We start from the raw sequence: 20,744 nt of genomic DNA, 5'->3' as shown, positions 1-20,744 counted from the left end.
TGAGAAATATTAAAGTATTTACAAACCACATGAATATAATTATTTTATTAGACTATTTTTTATTGAGAAATATTAAAATATTTACAAAGAACATGAATATAAATATTTTATTAGAATATTTTTTATTGAGAAATATTAAAGTATTTAAAAATAACATGAATATAACTATTTTTTAGAATATTTTTTATTGAGAACTATCAAAATATTTACAAAAACATGAATATAATTATTTTATTAGAATATTTTTATTGAGAAATATAAAAGTATTTAAAAATAACATGAACATAAATATTTTATTAGAATATTTTTATTGAGAAATATTAAAATATTTACAAAGAACACGAATATTAATATTTTATTAGAATATTTTTTATTGAGAAATATTTAAATATTTACAAAGAACATGACTATAAATATTTTAATAGAATATTTTTTTATTGAGAAATATTTAAATATTTACAAAGAACATGAATATAAATATTTTAGAATATTTTTATTGAGAAATATTAAAATATTTACAAAGAACATGAATATAAATATTTTATTAGAATATTTTTTATTGAGAAATATTAAAATATTTACAAATAACATGAATATAAATATTTTATTAGAATATTTTTTATTGAGAAATATTAAAGTATTTACAAAAAACATGAATATAAATATTTTATTAGAATATTTTTTTGAGAAATATTAAAGTATTTACAAAGAACATGAATATAAATATTTTATTAGAATATTTTTTATTGAGAAATATTAAAATATTTACAAAGAACTTGAATATAAATATTTTATTATATTATTTTTATTGAGAAATATTAAAATATTTAGAAAGAACATGAATATAAATATTTTATTAGAATATTTTTTATTGAGAAATATTCAAATATTTGCAAATAACATGAATATAATTATTTTATTAGAATAGTTTTTATTTAGAAAAATTAAAATATTTACAAAGAACTTTAATATAAATATTTTATTATATTATTTTTATTGAGAAATATTTAATTATTTACAAAGAACATGAATATAAATATTTTATTAGAATATTTTTATTGAGAAATATTAAAATATTTACAAAGAACTTGAATATAAATATTTTATTATATTATTTTTATTGAGAAATATTTAAGTATTTGCAAAGAACATGAATATAAATATTTTATTAGAATATTTTTTATTGAGAAATATTAAAATATTTGCAAAGAACATGAATATAAATATTTTATTAGAATAGTTTTTATTGAGAAATATTAAAATATTTGCAAAGAACATGAATATAAATATTTTATTAGAATAGTTTTTATTGAGAAATGTTTAGTATTTACAAATAACATGACTATAAATATTTTATTAGAATATTTTTGTTGAAAAATTGATTTTCCATCATTTGCAGTAACAGCATTATTAAAAAAAGTTAGGAGTAAGTCTTTGATTAGAATTGGCTATTGTTCACCGTTTCCGTATTATTTTTATAAAATGATCTATTTCAGTTCAGGTCAGAAAGTAGCTTTTACAAGCAGCAATTGTCTCGTGGAAGACATCAATAGCAAACTTGACATTTTGCTTATATTCACTGGAGTGTAATGCCTTGAAAGTTAGATGTTGGTACTTTTAGTAAAATATTTAAAAAATTTATCTTGTAGTATACTTTATGTATATCAGACCAAACTATAATGTCTTATTGGGAACATATGCGAAAATCAGAAATATAAAAATCAGAAGTAACACACACTTGCTATTGTTTAGAAGACTATTTCGAATATTCTTCAGCAAATGACTGTTCTTTGGTGAGAGAATTTGGAAAATGAAATAAAATGTTTTATCTCCTTCAAAATTGTTAAATAAATACCATTGACCCTTTATATAAGTTGTCAGTTTTCTCAGCACCAACATACTTCCCATCATCACCTTTTTTTCTTTTTTTTTCATCAAACAGAAAGACACCATCATGAGAAAGATTACCTTTTCCCAAAAATATATTTTGCAGATAGATTCTATTTTTCTGATGAAGAAAATGATAGAAATGGTAATTGCTCAACCAGTAGTTTATATACTTGAGAAGAAGTATAGTGCAATAATAAAGAGTATCTTCTTAGTTCAAGAGAAAATTAGGTTTGAAATTTTGAATTTTTTGTAGTTCTTTTAGTATGAAATTTTCATACTAAAACACACTTCCCATCATTAACTGAGTTTCTTTTTTTAATATGCATTTCATCCAACATAAAGTCACTATTCTGAGAAAGATTACCTTTTCCCAAAAAGATATTTTGTAGAATTGATAGATTCTACATCACCTCTTTGTATTTTTCTGATGATGAAAAGGATAGAAATGGTAGTTGCTCAACCAGTAGTTTACATACTTGAGAACTACACCGCAATGATAAAAAATATCGTATTTGTTCAACAGAAAATGAAGGACGATTCTTAGGTTTAAATTTTGAATTTTTTGTATGAAATTTGAATGTTATATTACAACACTTTGAATGTATGATGAAAAAATTCCCAACATACTATATTTTGTAAGGTTAGCATCGTAGCTCTTTAAAAACACCGTGGTAATGGTATTGGATTTACATAATAATATACTTTGTAATCTTAGCATTGTGGCCCTTCGAAAATTACTATGGTAATAGTATTGGCTTTTAATAATACTATACCTTGCAAGTTTAGCATTGTGGCCCTTCAAAACCCACTGTTGTAATATTGAATTTTCATAATACTATACCTTGTAAGTTTAGCATTGTTGCCCTTCACAAACAACTGTTGTAATTATATTGGATTTCCATAATACTATACCTTGTAAGTTTAGCATTTTTGCCCTTCAAAAACAACTGTGGTAATGGTATTGGACTCCCATAATACTATATACCCTGTAAGTATAGCATTGTGGTCATTCAAAAACCACTGTGGTAATGATATTTGATTTCCATAATACTATATCTTGTAGGTTTAGCATTGTTGCCCTTCAAAATCAAGTTTGGTAATGGTATTGGATTTTCATAATATTGAAGCTGAAAATGTATTTATTATCTGCATAAGTAAAATTTGGTAGTTCGTCATCTTTTTGGTAATTTCGATCTTCTGACCCTTTTACTTGTGTTTGACATATGTAAACTGTAATTGTTGATACTGGACAAATTAAACTTATTTTTAAAATATATGTTTCAACAAAATGTTTTACATACAAAAATGAACTTTTGGTTGCAATTCAATCAGCACAATTTACGAATATTGTTCATTTCTAAAACAGATTGGATTTGCCATGTGAGAAATGAAAAGTTGATAACCTTACGTGTTTTTTGTAACCAGTTTTCCGCCAAATGCAACACATTAGTTCACCATTTTGTTAAATAAAATATAACAAAGCTTAAGCAATATTTAAAAAATAATAGTTTCTTTCGCTATTTATAACCGATACAAAATTAATAAACTCAACAAGTTATAACCGAAAACGATTGCATGTAAACAGAGATCGCTTTTAAATCTTAATAAAAAAGGGAGGCAACTCAATTTTACTCCATAAAATCAAAAGTAAAAGTTGCTGAAATGATTACTTTATAAAAACAAACCATATTGAATTCTCAGAAAACCAATTGAACAATTAATAACAATTGACCAAACAATTTATTTCTAAGCAAAATGTTATATAAAATGGAAGTAAATTGTCAAAAGTTTAATTTCCTAAAAAGCAATGCCTTTTTTAAATACTACGTATCAAAAATTTAAGACCACTTAGAGATCTTAAAAAAGAATCCTTTTTTATGATAGATTTTACGCTCTTCCGACTTAAGGTTATAGAAACAAAAACGTACATCCAACATTTTTTTTTTTAAATTTGCATTTTTATTCAATTAGGCTTTTTATACATGATCAAAATTATAAGACCAAGGGTATAAATTGTTAGATTTATGGTAATTCTAATATTTGTAGTTCAGCTACTATTCCATGAGCAAGTTTTGTAACAGCGAGCGATAGCAGCTAAGGTAAATCGCAGTAACATTGTTATTTGCAACTTTCTAAAAAACACTGAGAATTATGGAAAAATTATGGTAGACCCCCCCCCCCCAAATAAAAAATTCTCCTACATTGAGTAGACGGGTTGTTATGAATGAAAGAGGACTTTCTTTTAGTCAAATTAAGGCGGTTACAGATGCTGATTGCAGTCAAATAACCATCAGACGACACAACAAAAAGCGTGAAAAATTCCTCGATTGCTTCCACGCCACAAAGTTGACCGCTTAAGATTTGGCCGTAAATACCGAACCTGGGACGCTGGGAAGTGGAAGAAAGTACTGTATTCTTATGAGAAAAAAAATCAATTTAGATGGTCCTCATGGCTTGCAGCGATATTTGCATGACAAAAACATGTCCCTTGAACTGTTTTCCAGGCGTTGAAGGATCCGTTATGGTATGGGGTGCTTTTTCTTACAGAGGGACGATGGAGCTCCAGGTGGTGCAAGGTCGTCAGACAGCAGGTGGTTATGTTAGCATGCTACAAAAAGCATCTTTGATGATGGAGGGTTATCGTTTGTGTGGGGATGGATGGTTATTTTCAACAGGATAATGCTGCAATCCACACTGCAAAACCAACCTTGACCTTTCTACAAGTAAATGGATTCCATCTCTTGGGACATCCTGCATGCTCCCAGGACTTGAACCAAATTGAAAATGCTTGGGGATGAATGACAAGAGAGGTTTACCGAAATAGCAAACAATATTCAACAAAGAATGAACTTCGTGGAGCCATCTTCAGAAACTGGAACATCTTATTGGAAACCCTTATACATGTGTGCCCCAAAGAATTTTTGAAGTTATCAAAAGCAGTGAAGGCAGAACCCATTATTAAATTTAATTGTTGAATGTTTTTTATACACTTTTCATACACTTTTGTGCAATGTAATACAGTTTTTGTCTCTGGTCTTATAATTTTGACAATGTGTAAAAATCTAATTTAATAAAATGTAAATTATAAAAATACATTTTTGGAATGTAGCTTTTTGTTTCTATAGATTGTAGTATTGGTAACCTTAAGTCGGAATCTTTAAAATCTATCCTGAAAAAAGGGTGTTTTAAAAAGATTTTTGAGTCATCTTAAAATTTTGATCAGCAGTGTAGATTTAATTTCTAAATCGAAATTGCACAGCAATGGTAAATGTTGGAATGAATAAACTTTAATTAATACTGGCGTCAGTTACTTTACAATTAAAATTTGTTTAATCAACCTGAGAATTGGAGTATATTTGTAACCAGATGGTGCACCAGCAAACACGGAATAGTCTTGCTGTTTGGTCGAGTTTTCTGGGTGGTCCTTTTGACACGAATTTACGAGATTTCACATTGTCGCTGAGAGGATTTATAAATGCAAGGATGTTACAAGAAATAAAAACTAGCTGGAGGCAGAGAGGGGCATAAAAATTGCGCTGGTCTTTAGTCAAAAGCTTTTCACTGGGGACCAGAGCAATTCATGTTGGATGTTGTTCTGAGTTTAAAAAAAAGAAAACACTTTGCATGTTAATGCATATAGACAAAAAATTTACGTTTCAAGATTTTTCAATGGATTTGTTGGTGATGGGCGTAGCGTCTCAGTCGGATTTGAAACCGGCGGTAATGATGGGTAGGGCGAATCTTTACATGACAGATGAATAGACGGTCATCAAACTGTCTGGAGATAAATAGTGGTCTCGTGTGGTATATGCAAATTGGGTGTGCCCGAACATTATAAAAGGCGAGTCGCTGGGAGGAGTGGGAAAAGCGTTTGAGACATGCGAATAGAGAGCTCTAATCTCTGGTCCCCCCTCGCCAATCTTTCATGATAAACACCCGTCTCGCTGAAACCACTGTCAGTAATTTTCCCCACTCTTAAACAAAACTCTCTTCCGTTTGCCTGACTACAACTTGGATGTCTTTAAGTCCAACATAAACAAATTCCTGATGAAGCGCCCAATTAAGTAAGATATTTTATCAAATCTCCAATACTAACGATTACTACGATACTATCTCATTGATTACTGTACACGCAATAATCCTTATCCCCGAGTGGCTTCCGAGCCTTTATAAGCGGTGACGTCCATGTGTATCTCGTGTTGGGAACAAAGAACTCTACTCGACTCACCTTGTGACTAACGAACCTCTGCTTGACGTTTTAATCAAAAAGTGTTGTTGCTTTGCGTAAGACAGACTTCTGATACATGACGTTGTATAAAAGTAATATATGAACATGTATATTATTTATAACAAAAAAGCAGTATTTAAATTTGGTCAATGGTAGCAAAGAGAAACATAATTCTTTCTGAAAATGTCTATAACATGTCAAAGAATTACTCATGTATAACATGTAGTGTGCAGTTAGATGTGTTGTCATTGGCACACCTGCTACCCAGTATAATTGATCCTGAAATGTTGAGAGAAGTATTACTTAAAATAGAGGCTACTACATAATTTAAGGTTGTCTGTGGACCCCAGTGAACAGTTGTTGAAGTATTGTAGTGCGTTGGGAGTGTGTCACGCTATTAGAAGAGAAGACACTCATGGAACTAAGTCTTGTAGGTGAACAGATCCTAAGAGGGAGTGAGGATATGGTTAGTACAATAGTTTGGCTGGTGGGATACGTCATTGTAATCATAATAGTAGTGCGGATAATGATAGTGTTTGTATGGATAAGACGTAGAAAAGGGTTGGGTGAAATTAAGACACGGAAAGTAGAGCACATGAGTGAAGAGGGGATACTAATGAGTGCGCCAGGCCAAGATCAAGTGCAAGATCTACAACCTTCGATAGAAAGGACCGAGATCAAAGTGGAAATATCACCTGCAGAAAAGATATCTCAGCTAACAGCCGGAACATTAAAACATGATGTTAAGTTGAAAATTGTCAGGAAATGAACGAGAAAAAAATGAACGTAGCTATTTGGAATTTCATATTTGTTACTAACTGGGACTTTTTAGAACAAGAAAATCGACTAAATTTGATTTTTTGAAAAAAAAAAAAAAAAGAATATCCACAAAGAACATGGTTGTTCCCTTTTTTGTTTTAGTTTTCTTATCACTGTTTTTACCAGATGCAAAATATTCTCCCATTAGTTTAGTTTCTCCAAACCAGAGATCTTTTTAGGAGTCTAACCGTCACTTTATGTGCTATTGTTTGTATTTCTCTTGCACTTGGTTCACAGGGTATATTAGCCAAATAGTTTTCGAAATTCTTTTACATTAGCCCGGTTTCTCCTATAATGACTGGTATGATCGATACCTTCTTATGATTCCTGTTTCTTTTCATGTCGTGTAAGTTCTTGGTATTTTGTTATTTTCTCCCTCTCTGCTCTGTAAGGGCCAGCATCATTACGGTTGCCACTTTCTTTCTCTTGTTCCATATCACTATCTAAGGCAATATAGCCCCATTTTCTAGGTATGTAGCTGTAGTAATTTCGTAGTCATAGTGGATAGTGTATACTTATTTGCAACTGTTCTTTCTGGTACATGTTCCCAGCACTTGCTATGATATTGGATATTCAAGTTTTTACAGTGAATATATTTATACACTCCATTGTGTTTTCATATGTTGAATTAAATCTTTTTTTATACATGAAAATATCCACATACTTCACAAGAATGATTATTTGAACAAGCGTATTCAAAAATTTAACAAGACTGTGGATTTTCCTTTTTTTTAAAATTTTCTTCCTTTAAAGATTTTAACGCTGAGTATGGAGCAGCCAAACAAGCTTTTTATCAAATCAACCAAGAGCTCTTTTTATTATCCTCGTTGCTCCCTAAAGTGCAATTGTATGGATTTCTTTTGCACTTGGTTCACCAGGAATATTAGCTTGGTAGGACTTCAGGTTTTTCTTCATAAGTCCTGTGTCACCTATAATAACTGGTATGATTGATATCTAAGATTTCAGTTTCTTTTCATATAATATGAGACATTTCTCATATATCTTACGAAATTCGAGTTTTAAGAACAAGAATATCCACACACATCACAAGAATGTGGTACTTCAACATTGAAGTACACATATATATTATTAAGAAAAAGTATATCAACACACTTTAAAAATATGTGACTTTTCCACTTTGTGTATCCTTATAGATTTTTCATCTTCATGTTCTGAATGTAGATATGTAGATATTACATCAAATGTTTGAATCTTAAATAGTGAGTTTTTAAAGTAAGAAATTTAATTGACCATGTAAATATGTTCTAGTATATATTTCATGAAGTCTATTGGACTTAATAGATTCCAGAACTAAATGCATCTAGTCTGGAAGAATATCGAGCTTAGGCACTTTAAGAAAATGCTCCATTCCTTGTATAAGTCTGTATTGGTGGGACATGAAAAAGATCTTATTTTGGTAAAACATACAAAAGAAATCTTAATGATATTGTTTTGCTGTGATTTTGAAAGTTTCGCCAGCGTTTACTAGTAGAAAAGAAAAACTGCCTGACAGGTTGTTCTGACAAAATCCTATATATATAGACAGACCTAAGAAACTCGAGGACATTGTCTAGTATTCATTTAAGTCCTCTCTCCCTTCTTTTATTTTACTTTTATTTGTTTGAAGAGATCAAGGGGCTCCTTCCTGGGGCTAACACTTGATTCTATTACAGTTTAAATTTATATCCGAGGGCTCTTTAAAGAATAGTCACTATTCCCTTTATGGTTGCTATCTGTATTTCCTTGCAGCTTGGTTTTCCAGGGATTACTGTTAAGTATTTCTGAAGGTTTTTTTATTAGGCCAGTTGCTCCTGTCACAACTGGTATAATGTTAATTCTTTCAGAGACCATGTTGTTTTTAGATCATTTTTTAGGTCCTGATATTTTGTTATCTTTTCCCGTTCTGCTCTTTTAAGGCCAAAGTCGTTTGGAACTGTGACGTCGATAATGAGTGCAGTTCTTTCGGGCTTATTCCATATTACTATATCTGGCTTGATGACCTTGTCTTTTATGTATCTGCACGCCTGCATGTCTTTGTCATAGAAGACTGTCACTTTTCTATTTGATGTTATTGGTGTTGGGTCATGTTCCCAGATGTTCGACGACCTATCTTTTTGCATCTCTTCACAGATTTCCCTTTTTTTATTTTATTTTACTTTTGTTAGTTTCAAGAGATCAAGGGGCTCCTTCTTCGGGCTAACACTTGATTCTATTATAATTTAAATTAATATCCCAGGGCTCTTATAAGAATAGACAGTGTTCCCTTTATAGCTGCTATATGTATTTCCTTACAGCTTGGTTTTCTAGGGATTGTTTCTAAGTATTTTTGAAGGTTTTTTTTTATGTGTGACTAAATCTGAATTTTTGAACACGAATATCCATACACTTCATAAAAAAGTGTCTTTTCCCCAGTGACTTATCATACACTTATTGCTACATTTTTTAACATGAAGATCAACAAATATCAGTGTGATATCTCATATAGCTAACTCACATACTTCACAAGAATGGCAGCTTTTTCCTTTTTTAATTTTCCTCCTTTGAAGATTGTAACGCTGGGTATGGAGCAGCCAAACAAGCTGCGAACATTGCCCTCTTTTCATTAAAACCAACCGAGAGTTCTTACTATTATCTGGATCTCTTTTGTACTTGGTTCACCAGGAAGATTAGTTAGGTAGGACTTCAGTGTGAGTTTTCATATGTGTAACTAAATTTGGTTTGTGAGAACAAAAATATCACGACACTTCAGAAGAATGAGGTTTTTCCATATTTTTTTTACGTCAGTCGAAGTTCTCAGAAATCAAGGGACCCACTTCCTGGGGCTAATACTTGAACTCTCTATGAGTTACATAGATATTCGATTGTTTCATTACAGTTCTTTATCTCTTAAACACAGAGTTGATAAAGAAACTGAGAACATAATTTTCCTCTCCCCAATAAACCATTTTAAAAACGTTGTAGTATATCTTTCATTTTGATCTTATTGTCTTACTGGATTCAAGAACAAAAATTTATCTCGTCTGGTGGAGTATCCAGCTTCGTGCTTTTAATTAAGGTAACATCACTTGGCGAAAGTACACCATTCCTCGTAAAAGATAATGTAAGATAGCCATAGTGAGAATATCTTATTTGGAAAGTGAATACTATGCGTTTTTGCCACCTTTTTATTTTCTCCCTTTGAAAATTGTAATGCTGATTATGGGGCAGCCCAACCAGCTGTCAACATTGCCCTGCTTTTTATTGAAACCAACTGAGAGCTCTTTTTAATATCCTCATTGTTCCCTTAAGTGTAATTGTCTTGAACTCTTTTGCATTTGGTTCACCAGGAATATAGGTAGGAAGTCAGGTTCTTCATAAGCCCTGAGGCACATATAATAATTGGTATGATTTACATCACTCTAAGATTCCAGTTTCTTTTCATATTATACATAAGACCTTGATACTTGGTCCGTTTCTCATTTCAGCTCTCTTCAGACCTAGTGTGAGTTTTCATATGTGTCACTAAATTTGATTTGTGAGAACAAGAATATTCACACACTTCACAAGAATGTGGCTTGTCCCCAGTGTGAGTTTTCATATGTGTCACTAAATTAGATTTGTGAGAACAAGAATAACCACACAATTTACAAGAATGTGGCTTTTCCCCAGTGTGAGTTCTCATATGTCTGGCTAAATCGTATTTTTGAACACAAGAATATCCACACACTTCACAAGAATGTGGCTTTTGCCCAGTGTGAATTTTCATATGTCTTGCTAAATCTGATTTTTGAGAAAAAGAATATCCACATACTTCACAGGAATGTGGCCTTTCCCCAGTATGTGTTCTCATATGTGTAACTAACTTTGAATTTCGAGGAGATGAATGTCCCCACACTTCACAAGAATGTGGCATTTCCCTAGTGTGAGTTTTCATATGTGTCAATAAATTTGATTTATAAGAACAACAATATCCGCACACTTCACAAGAGTATGGCTTTTCCCCAGTGTGAGTTCTCATATGTGTCAGTAAGTTGTATTTTTCCGAACAAGAATATCCACACACTTCACAAGAATGTGGCTTTTCCCCAGTGTGAGTTCTCATATGTTTTACTAACTTTGATTTTTCAAAAGTAGAATAGCCACACATTTCACAAGAAAGTGGCTTGTCCCCAGTGTGCTTTCTCATATGTTTTACTAACATTGATTTATAAGAACTAGAATATCCACACACTTCACAAGAATGTGGTTTTTCTCCAGTGTGAGTTTTCATATGGGTCACTAAATTTGATTTTTGAGAACAAGAATATCCACACACTTCACAAGAATATGGTTTTTCCCCAGTGTGCGTTCTCATATGTCTTACTAACATTAATTTTTGAGAACAAGAATATCCACACACTTCACAAGAATGTTTATTTTCTCCACTCATCTGGATGTTTCAATATAATTTATCCTTGAACAATATTATCAACGTAGTTATGGGATTTTGTGCTCGCAGTTTAAGTCTTTATTTACAAATGTTAGAGATAATTTGAGAAGCGATACCTACTTCGCAAGAATATATGATTTAGTTTGTGTTACGTCTCTAAGCTATATTTCTACTTTTCTGCAATTTCTTGTTTTAGTAGTAATGCACAGATTTTTGGAGAAATTGGAAAAGCGCAGTAAATGTCGATGATGTTTAAGGAATGATCCATTAAAATTCAATAAAGGCGTTCAAGCAGAGATATCTGCAAATAAAAAAATAAAATAAATATGTTTGTATCTGCATTTACTAATTTGTTTATTGTTTTAAATATTATTGAACTGAACACAAAAAATAATAAAATCTATAAAGTCATAAAAGTTTCATTAGCAAATAAATCAGATATTTTCTAAATTTCCACAATCCAGTCGAATCTATCAATTATCAATTATAGTATTTTTATCATGGGACCAAAAAGAAGGAGCATATCTATATGTTTATATCAATCTATATGTACAAATTATTTTTATATTTCATTGTGGTGATTAGATATATAAAAGGAGCAGTGATACATATCTATATATTTATATGAATCATTTCTATATAATTTTCATTGTGATTATATATATATATATATATATATATAAGGTAACATTTCAATTTATCTTTGTATCTCAACAAAAGCTTATCAACATTCTTAACTCATATCAATCTATATATACAAATCATTTTTATATGATTTTCCTTGGGCGATTATATATATATACATACATATATATATATATATATATATATATATATATATATATATATATATACATATATAAGGTAACATTTCAATTTATCTTTGCATCTCACCATTCTTAACTCCACCTTTAAAATCATATAATCATTCATACTCAATAGCCGAGTAAAGCTGTTACTATATAAGACAATTCTCAATTGCTGTAATTTGAAAAATATATCAATATTTGCGACTATATAACGGAATGAAACACCACATACTGTTTACAAACAATTCTTATTGCAGACATTCACTTTATTAATGTTCCATTATCCGTATATTAAAGTGGTTTAAACAATATCTTTTTACACATTGATTTATTTTAAATCTAATCGTATGCTCCTCTCACGGTCAATGTCTAAGCTTTCCACATGCTGAATTAACTTTTGCAATTTTCGTATAATCCCATGTACACGGATTTACTCTAAAAATACTTTAACTTCTTATGAGAAGTCACTTGTGATGCGAAAATCACGTAATTAATATACACAAATGATTTGTCCAATTAGTCAATCAGGGTGAATCAGAGTATGACATAATATAAAGCGATTGTTTGGATGAGTAACTCCCCAAGGCACTCCCACTTCCTAACAATTAAAATAAGGCAGCGGGCGATTTTTTAGTCAGATGAAAAGCAGAAGTTCCCAGTTAAGAGTTAAGACTGTCCACTTTGCCAGCGTGGCATGACCCCCAGGTCACTGACTGTACAATAAAGAGAAAAGTGAAAATTGGTTGTCGGAAAAAGGTCCCATTTCTCTCACTATTTAAGCAGACTGCAGGTGAATAAAAAATACATGGTATATATTTTCCCCCTTTTCTTGTGTCCATAATTGGAACAAAACATTTTCCTGTTTTCAGAATTATTTAATAATTAATCCATACAAACCTAAACCAAAGATTACATTTGGAGTAAGTCATTGGTTGCTAACACAACTAGTGATTAACTTGCGAATAAATTGTATTTTTTCAGCAGACAGTAAGCAAGAAGAGAGGGTGGTCACATGAATCCAGCCAACAACACGTGTCTTCCTTGGAAATTTGAGCTGTGTATTTTGGACTTTTTTTTTAGATTTTCCTAATTTTTTTTCTTTACCCGCGAGCTACTATGGGACAGGAAATACAGAAATCTCTCATCAACCCCGTGATTTTAGAACCAACTGAGAACATTATCTGGAGATTGTGCGGTTGGGTGATTTAATTTCCTCTTTGATTCGAGTTATTTTTCCTGGTCATCAGTTAGATCTCTTGAAGTCGAATTACGTTTTTAAGTGAAGAATAGTTAATGCTTGTTAATTAATCAGTTTACATGAGATGTGTTTTAAGGTGAACAATGTTTGATGGCTTTAAATTGCTGAATGATATAAGATATGATATTAGTTGTGTATTAAAGAAATAAAATTAGAGTTTTTATTTAAAATTTTCAAGTTTGGATTGTATTGTTAAAAAAATGGAAATTGAATTTGTTGAATATTATTAATTGGTTGATGCCTTTAAATTGCTGAATGATATAAGTCATGTTTAAAAAATGTGAGAAATTGAAGAAGGCTGTTTTGTTAAACTGCCGATTAGGGGAATCACATTGATAATTAAGGTATTTTTATTGTTTTACACATGAGTTGGATTTTAAAAGTGATTTTTTGTTCCTTTCGTTTTTGTTGTTTTATTGGGATTAAATATAGAGAGACAGGGAAATTAGTTGGTCAGATAAATCTGGTGTACTGAGTTGAGGGATGTTGGACACAGAGAGCAGTGAGCGTCAAGAAGCCACACAGAGTGGGCAGACAGGATTCATAAATGGGTCAAGGAGAGAGTGGGGGATGAATTCAGATCACAAAAGGTGATCAAGGCCTTCCAAAAAAATTATTTAAGGGCGCTTCGGTTGAATTGGATGATTAGTTAGTTGGTGACGAAAAAGCAGGTGGTGTTTTGATATCAAGATGCTGATATGATCCGTCTAACCTATGAAACCACTCCTCTCATAACAGTTATAATAGGTGTTAGTTTAAAGAAAACACTGACTAACATGAAGTCAGCTGTGGTCGAAACTTACGGTAATACTCCAGTGAATAGACTACCATCGATGCTGTGAGGGAGCTCTTTCGAGTCAGACAAAAGTCAAAGGAGGAGGTAATCACCCTGATAGAACGAATTTTAGGTTTGGCTATAAGGACTTTCCCTGACAGTGCCGTAAGAGGTAATTGAGCGATCCAAGTCCTGTTTAGAGATGTGCTTGGAGAGGTGTTAGTGGACAGAGAAATATGGGTGGATTTCCTTAAGAACAACTTGGTTAAATTACAGGAGGCTCTGGATGTTTTCCAAGGCAGCGATTGGGTAGGGATGAGCATCTAGAACTTGCAGTTACGGGAAGATGTTGTGGGAAGTCACTAATCTACCAGAAGGCGTCGACCTGGACCAGTCAAAAAGACTTCGCCTCAGAGAGAAGCAGAAAGAGAGGAAGAATGGGAAAAAGGAAGCCAGACTGAATGGGTAAGTCTGGGATCTTAGGTATAGTCGCAAAAAAGAGTTCCCAGGGCAGCGAGATCTGGTGTGCTTCACCTGCCAGTATGAGGACAGGGGGCCAAGGTCCAATTAATTGAGGAGTGCTAGACTCAAATTGTTAGATACGTGGTCATTTCGGGCATGAATCCAAGTGGTGTACTAAAGTGGATAATCATCAACTGTCGATTTAAAAGCGTGATGACAGAATGCCCCTCCGGTTTACCAATTGGTAGAGTCTGGAAATTTGAGATTGACCTACCCAAGAAGGAAGTAAGATTTTGAATGGCCCAAGTTAGGCTCCTTCTCCATAAAAAGAGATTAAGAGACAATGATTTTCTGTTGCTGGGCTTTACCCAGGGACGGGGATATTGATACTGGGAGTGAATTGTAAAAGAAGCAGGGGTCGAGAATTAGTAAAATCGCTGGCCCTGTAATTTAAGAATTTAAAAATATTATTTCTGATTTTGAGATTGTGTTTGATAATAACTTAACAATAACCTGTAATTTAAGAATTTAAAAATATTATTACTGATTTTGAGATTGTGTTTGATAATAACTTAACAATAACCTGTAATTTATGAATTTAAAAATATTATTTCTGATTTTGAGATTGTGTTTGATAATAACTTAACAATAACCTGTAATTTATGAATTTAAAAATATTATTACTGATTTTGAGATTGTGTTTGATAATAACTTAACAATAACCCGTCATTTAAGAATTAAAAAAAAAAATATTTCTGATTTTATGATTGTGTTTGATAATAACTTAACAATAAACTGGACGTCCTCACATTGATTATTATGATTTTGAAAGAAAAACCTAGTCGGCTATGTGTTGGTGCTTTTGTATTCTTAACGATAATGACTAATCCTATGGGTGTTCATTTTATTTAAACTTTATAAAATGTAACTATGTGCTTGTGCATCTATGTTAAAGTGCTATATTTTAATATTTTATATATATATATATATATATATATATATATATATATATATATATATATATATATATATATATATATATATGGGGGGGGAGGGGGAATTATTCAGTTTTTTTCTATTTTAATTTTAGATTCAAGCAGGGGACATTTAAAAAATGTTTAAAATAAAGAAAACTCCACTCATTAATAATATTTATTAGGTAGAAAAGCATTCTGAACATCAGAGAAAAGGGTCCTTGCTAACTCATTAGTACTTTCACCTACCAACTTATTAAACAAAATCGCATTTTGTAGTTTAGGCAAAAAACACAACGTGGCCAAAGGACGAATAAATGTTACCAAAGCAAAAAGATAACATTAGACGGTCGTGTAGGTAATCCCGATAATGGCTAAAAAATTGAAAAGTAAACCAAATACCATTAGAAATCCATCCAATCAAGGCGATATATTTTGCAAAGTTTTGTTATACTGAGCGATAATTTTGGTATTTTTTTATTCTTAAATTGTTAGCTCAAATACAGATAAGCTTGAAAAAATGTATCTTTTGATTCTTTAATTGTTAGATCAAATACAGATAAGTTGGAAAAAATGTAGGCTCTAATAACCTGCTTTTCAGAAAAAACATCAGAAAGCAAAAACTGATACGAGCTCCTCTCTCTAACACTGCTACACATATCGGAAACTGTGAATGTCTTGTTGACTGTTAACTGACCAGGGAGTTGGTGTTCATTTATGTTAAATTCATAACGGAAAGTGATACTCCATTCCAAAACCTAAAAACTTTTTTGTATTTTTATTTCCTTATTGTCAGAAACTTTTTATGGCTGTTGAAAGTTGAATAGCAAATCAAAAAAAGTAAATTTTGAATTTTCTAGGGAATAAAATACCTTGGTTACATCGTAAAGATTTCTTTTTTCTTCTCTATATTAATTCTGTTAATTTGTGATGACCAAAATGAGTGTTCATTTTATTTAAAATTTATAAAATGTACTATGTGCTTGTGCATCTATGTTACCGTACTATATTTTAATACCAGGTCTCCTTCTCCAACATCAGGGGTCTACGTTCCAACCTTCCAGAGGTTGAAACCCAATTACAGAAGACGAAGCCAAACATATTATTTCTAAGCTAAACTGGAATAGGGCCGACCACTTCCCTAGATGAGTTCATAATTAACAGATACTCTAATTTAACAGTTAAATCTGACCCCCAAGATCGCTGTGGGCATGGAATATGTGCCTACATTAAAGATGGCTTCCCGTGTGGCAGGGATATCTCTAGAGAAGATCCTAATTTACTCTATATGTGCTTCCGGGTTGCACTTGCTAACACCACTGCATTTATATTTGCCCTCTATCGACCACACAACAGCGGAGTTACTATCTTTAAGAGCATATCTGAGAAAATAGACCACATCCTGTCGGCTAACATCCACATCTGTGGTGACTTCAACATCCATAACGTGGAATGGCTGACCCATTCAAATAAGACAGACGATGAGGGAAGTTTTGTTATGATTTTGCCATTGCTTATGACCTCACTCAGATTGTTCGCGAACCCACCCGTGTGCCCGATACACCCGGTCAATATGCAAGCCTCCTAGACCTTTTTCTCCAAACTTCCCCTGAGCTATGTTCATGCTCTGTTCTATCTCCTCTATGATCCTCCGACCACTCCGTTGTATCAGTTAAGATAAAAACGAAATGTAATAAGTCCCCAGATGTACCCCTCCACCGTACTGCATATCAATAATCTAAGGCTGACTGCGATAGCTTTCGTACATTCATATCTGATTTACTTCTGCACTCCATGTTTAAAAAGGATGTGTCCTCTATAGTATCAGATCTCACTGAATGATTAATTGTAGGTATTCATACCATCTAAAAAATTCCAACAAAAACCTAACAGCCAGCCATGGTTCTCCCCAGAATTTGCTGCTGCTATCATGCACAGAAATCACTTTTTCCATAGCTACCAACGTAATAGATGCACTGAGACTAAAGCTGCTTTCAGGACTGCCAGCAACCACTGTAAAAGAGTAATAAAAAATGCAAAAGAGCTATATGCCCAGTCTGTTAAATCCAAGGTAGCTGATCAGCAGCTTGGTTCCCACCAGTTTTGGCAAATAACAAATAGGATCCTAAACAGAAGTGTGCGTTCTATCCCAACCATTATCAATGGACCAGAAGTCATCTCATCAGCGTCAGACAAGGCCAAACTATTTGCAAAGAACTTTGCACCTAATTCTACCCTCTGCGACGAAGGCCATCAACTCCCCATATTTCCTCCTATAACACAGAACACGCTAGGTAATGTACAAATATCCGTGCATGAGGTCGCCAAGCTAATCAAGAACCTTGAAGCAACTGGCCCTGACGGCATCCCAATTATAGTGTTAAAAAAGCTTCAACCAGAACTTGCTCCCATACTAACGAAACGGTTTAAGTGCTGCCTTAAGGAGAAGTGCTTTCCGACTCCCTGGAAGACCTCATCAGTTTGTCCTGTATTTAAGAATTTAGGTGACAAGTCATCTCCCTCTCAGTACAGACCAATAAGTCTCCTGTGTGTTATGAGTAAGTTGCTGGAATCCATATTAAATAGAGAAATAGTCAACCACCTCAACAGAAACAACCTTCTTAGTAACACACAATATGGTTTCCGCTCTGCAAGATCTACCGCAGATGTGCTGACGGTTATATCTCACAGGATAAGTTAATAAAGACATACTTAAATCATTCGTTGACATCTATGCTGACGACACGACTATCTACGGCAACACATTAAAGGCTGTAAATGACAAAGTTCTCTCTGATTCTCTCCTCTGATCTTGAGCGCGTGGTTCAGTGGGGGAAGACATAGCTGGTTACCTTTAATGCATCTAAAACCAAACTCCTATCCTTACATCATCAACGCTCTGATCCCCATCTGGCATCAATTGGGATAGATCGCTCTCGTCTGAGAGATGCCCCATGTTTTGACAAGCTTCTGGGTTTGACCTTTACTCCTGATCTGAAATGGAACACGTACATCAAGTCTGTTGCCAAGGTCGCTGGAAAGATGGTGGGATCCTTCTACCGCTCCAGAAGATAACTCACTACTGATGCAATTCTCTATCTATATAAAAGCCAAGTACCTCCAAGGATGGAATACTGCTGCCATATCTGGGCAGGAGCTACTAAAAACAACCTGTCCTGCCTTGACAGAGTACAAAATAGACTTTGTGGCTTGGTGGGGGATGCCCTTTTCTCCACCCTGCAACCTCTCTCCCACAGAAGAGACGTTGCGAGCCTATCCTTGTTTTATCGTTATTTCCATGGCAGGTGCTCGTCTGAACTCCAATCTCTAGTCCCCCCTCGCCAATCTTTCACGAAAAACACCCATTTAGCCGAATCCACTTTGAAAAATTCCCCCCACTCTTTATCTATGCCTAAATCAAAACGTGGATTCCATGAACAAAGCTTCTTTCTTAGAACTGCACGCCTGTGGAACTCTGTTCCGTCTGGCTGCTTCCCACCTGACTACAACTTGCATGATCTATATATATATATTATTCCTTAATTGGAATTCATTTTTCAGTTTTCAGATGAGCATTATATATTACAATTTATTTTTATTTAGGACTACTAGTCTCATCTTTATTAGTTGTGGTTTTCGGGCCCTGTGGCGCAGTTGATAGAGACGTTGAATCTCTACAGTTCCAGATTAACATTGTCTGAAGATCAGACTAGTAGTCCGAAATAAAAATAAATTAATATGTATTATGATCGTTCTTCATAAATGTAAAATACTCGATAAAGCATAAAAAATCAAAATTTATTTTACATTATTATATGTAAGTTTAGACAAAAAAATTTTTTAAAAAAATGTTAAAACAATTAAATACGGAAAAGGCAATTATTTTTTTTTAATTCACGTTTAGCGAAATCTATATTTTTATTGGATTATTATACACTTTTTTTTTACTATTTAAGATTTAATTTTTAAAAAAAACAACGCATTTTGGAGGAAAAAAAATCAAAATGTCAGATTGAATAATATATTTTTATATATATTTTTTAAAATAAAATTCATACGTTTGTTATAAAGCATTGCGAAAATAATATGTTTAGTGGATTGAAATAAACTTTTTTTTTTCTCTAATATTTAAAATGTTTAAGAAAAATTATTGAATGGATTTTTTTTAAATGTAAAAACAAAAAAGAAAACAAAAAAAAAAAAACACTTACCTTTCATTCCAGAAATTCAATACGAAAAAAAAAGTGATGTCTTGTGTGTTCAAAACTTTTAAAAAAAGGTTTGTTATCATTTCTATAGTAAATTGATACAACTTTTGTTTTGTGTGTTCAATTCATAAGGAATTAAAATACATGAAAATATAAAAGAATCAAAATTAAAAGACGAAAAACACGATTTAATCGTGAAATTTGCTAATGTGAAAATCAACTGGCGAAGTAGAATGAATTTAGGTCCGTGTAACCCGGTGTAATCATTATTTCGTTCCTCGTATAAAAATGTCCGTTCATTAGTTAAGTGTGCCGAATTGTTTTCCTATCCAGTTTGGATGATATTTGTGAATGCGTAAGGTTTGTTGGGATTTCGTTAGTACATTTCCCTTTTGGTGTGTCCAATTCGTTAAAAAAAAATTTAAAAAAAAAACAATTAAAAATATGAAACATATAAATTAGGTTTATTTTTATTATTATTTCATTATTATTTGATTAGATCAGTCAAACAATCCTCTTATAAATAAATAAATAAATAAATAAATAAATAAATAAATAAATAATGCAAAACTGGATATTTCACATAAACAATTCGATTAAGATGACGAACGGCGAATCACTAACCAGTTAAATGACAAAATAGATTTGGAACAAGAAAGTAAATTATAACCACAGGTAATCTTCCCATATTATTCCCATCCTCAACATTTTAATTAGCCTGCCTGTAAGACATACAATCAACATCTAGCGAGCAACGATGGAAGTGTAGTATCTGTTCCTGGTTCGTATGCTCATGTTATGTTTCAAGTTGTCATTATTCTGTCGCGTGACGGCAGGCTTTACTTGTGAGTCACACTGTCCCAAGTATTAACTCCTTCTTTAAGGTGAAAGTAGCTACTTGTCACTAGCTAAG

At 32.4% G+C, this 20,744-nt stretch overlaps 1 long non-coding RNA gene across 1 annotated transcript; it reads right to left on the bottom strand.

Annotated features, from left to right (window-relative positions):
• Positions 1-11,312: 11,312 nt before the first annotated feature.
• LOC145271003 (uncharacterized) lies at positions 11,313-20,318 on the bottom strand. The gene is made up of 2 exons (XR_013865648.1): positions 19,835-20,318; positions 11,313-11,646 (listed from the first exon to the last, which is right to left on the bottom strand). It is a non-coding gene; the product is annotated as an uncharacterized LOC145271003 (long non-coding RNA).
• Positions 20,319-20,744: the final 426 nt, after the last annotated feature.

This window comes from Euprymna scolopes, chromosome 46, assembly GCF_053919585.1.
Source record: "Euprymna scolopes isolate OS-2025 chromosome 46, ASM5391958v1, whole genome shotgun sequence".
Taxonomy (NCBI): Eukaryota; Metazoa; Mollusca; class Cephalopoda; order Sepiida; family Sepiolidae; genus Euprymna; species Euprymna scolopes.
The sequence above is the reverse complement of the archived record's forward strand: the minus strand, read 5'-3'. Positions and strand labels throughout refer to the sequence as shown.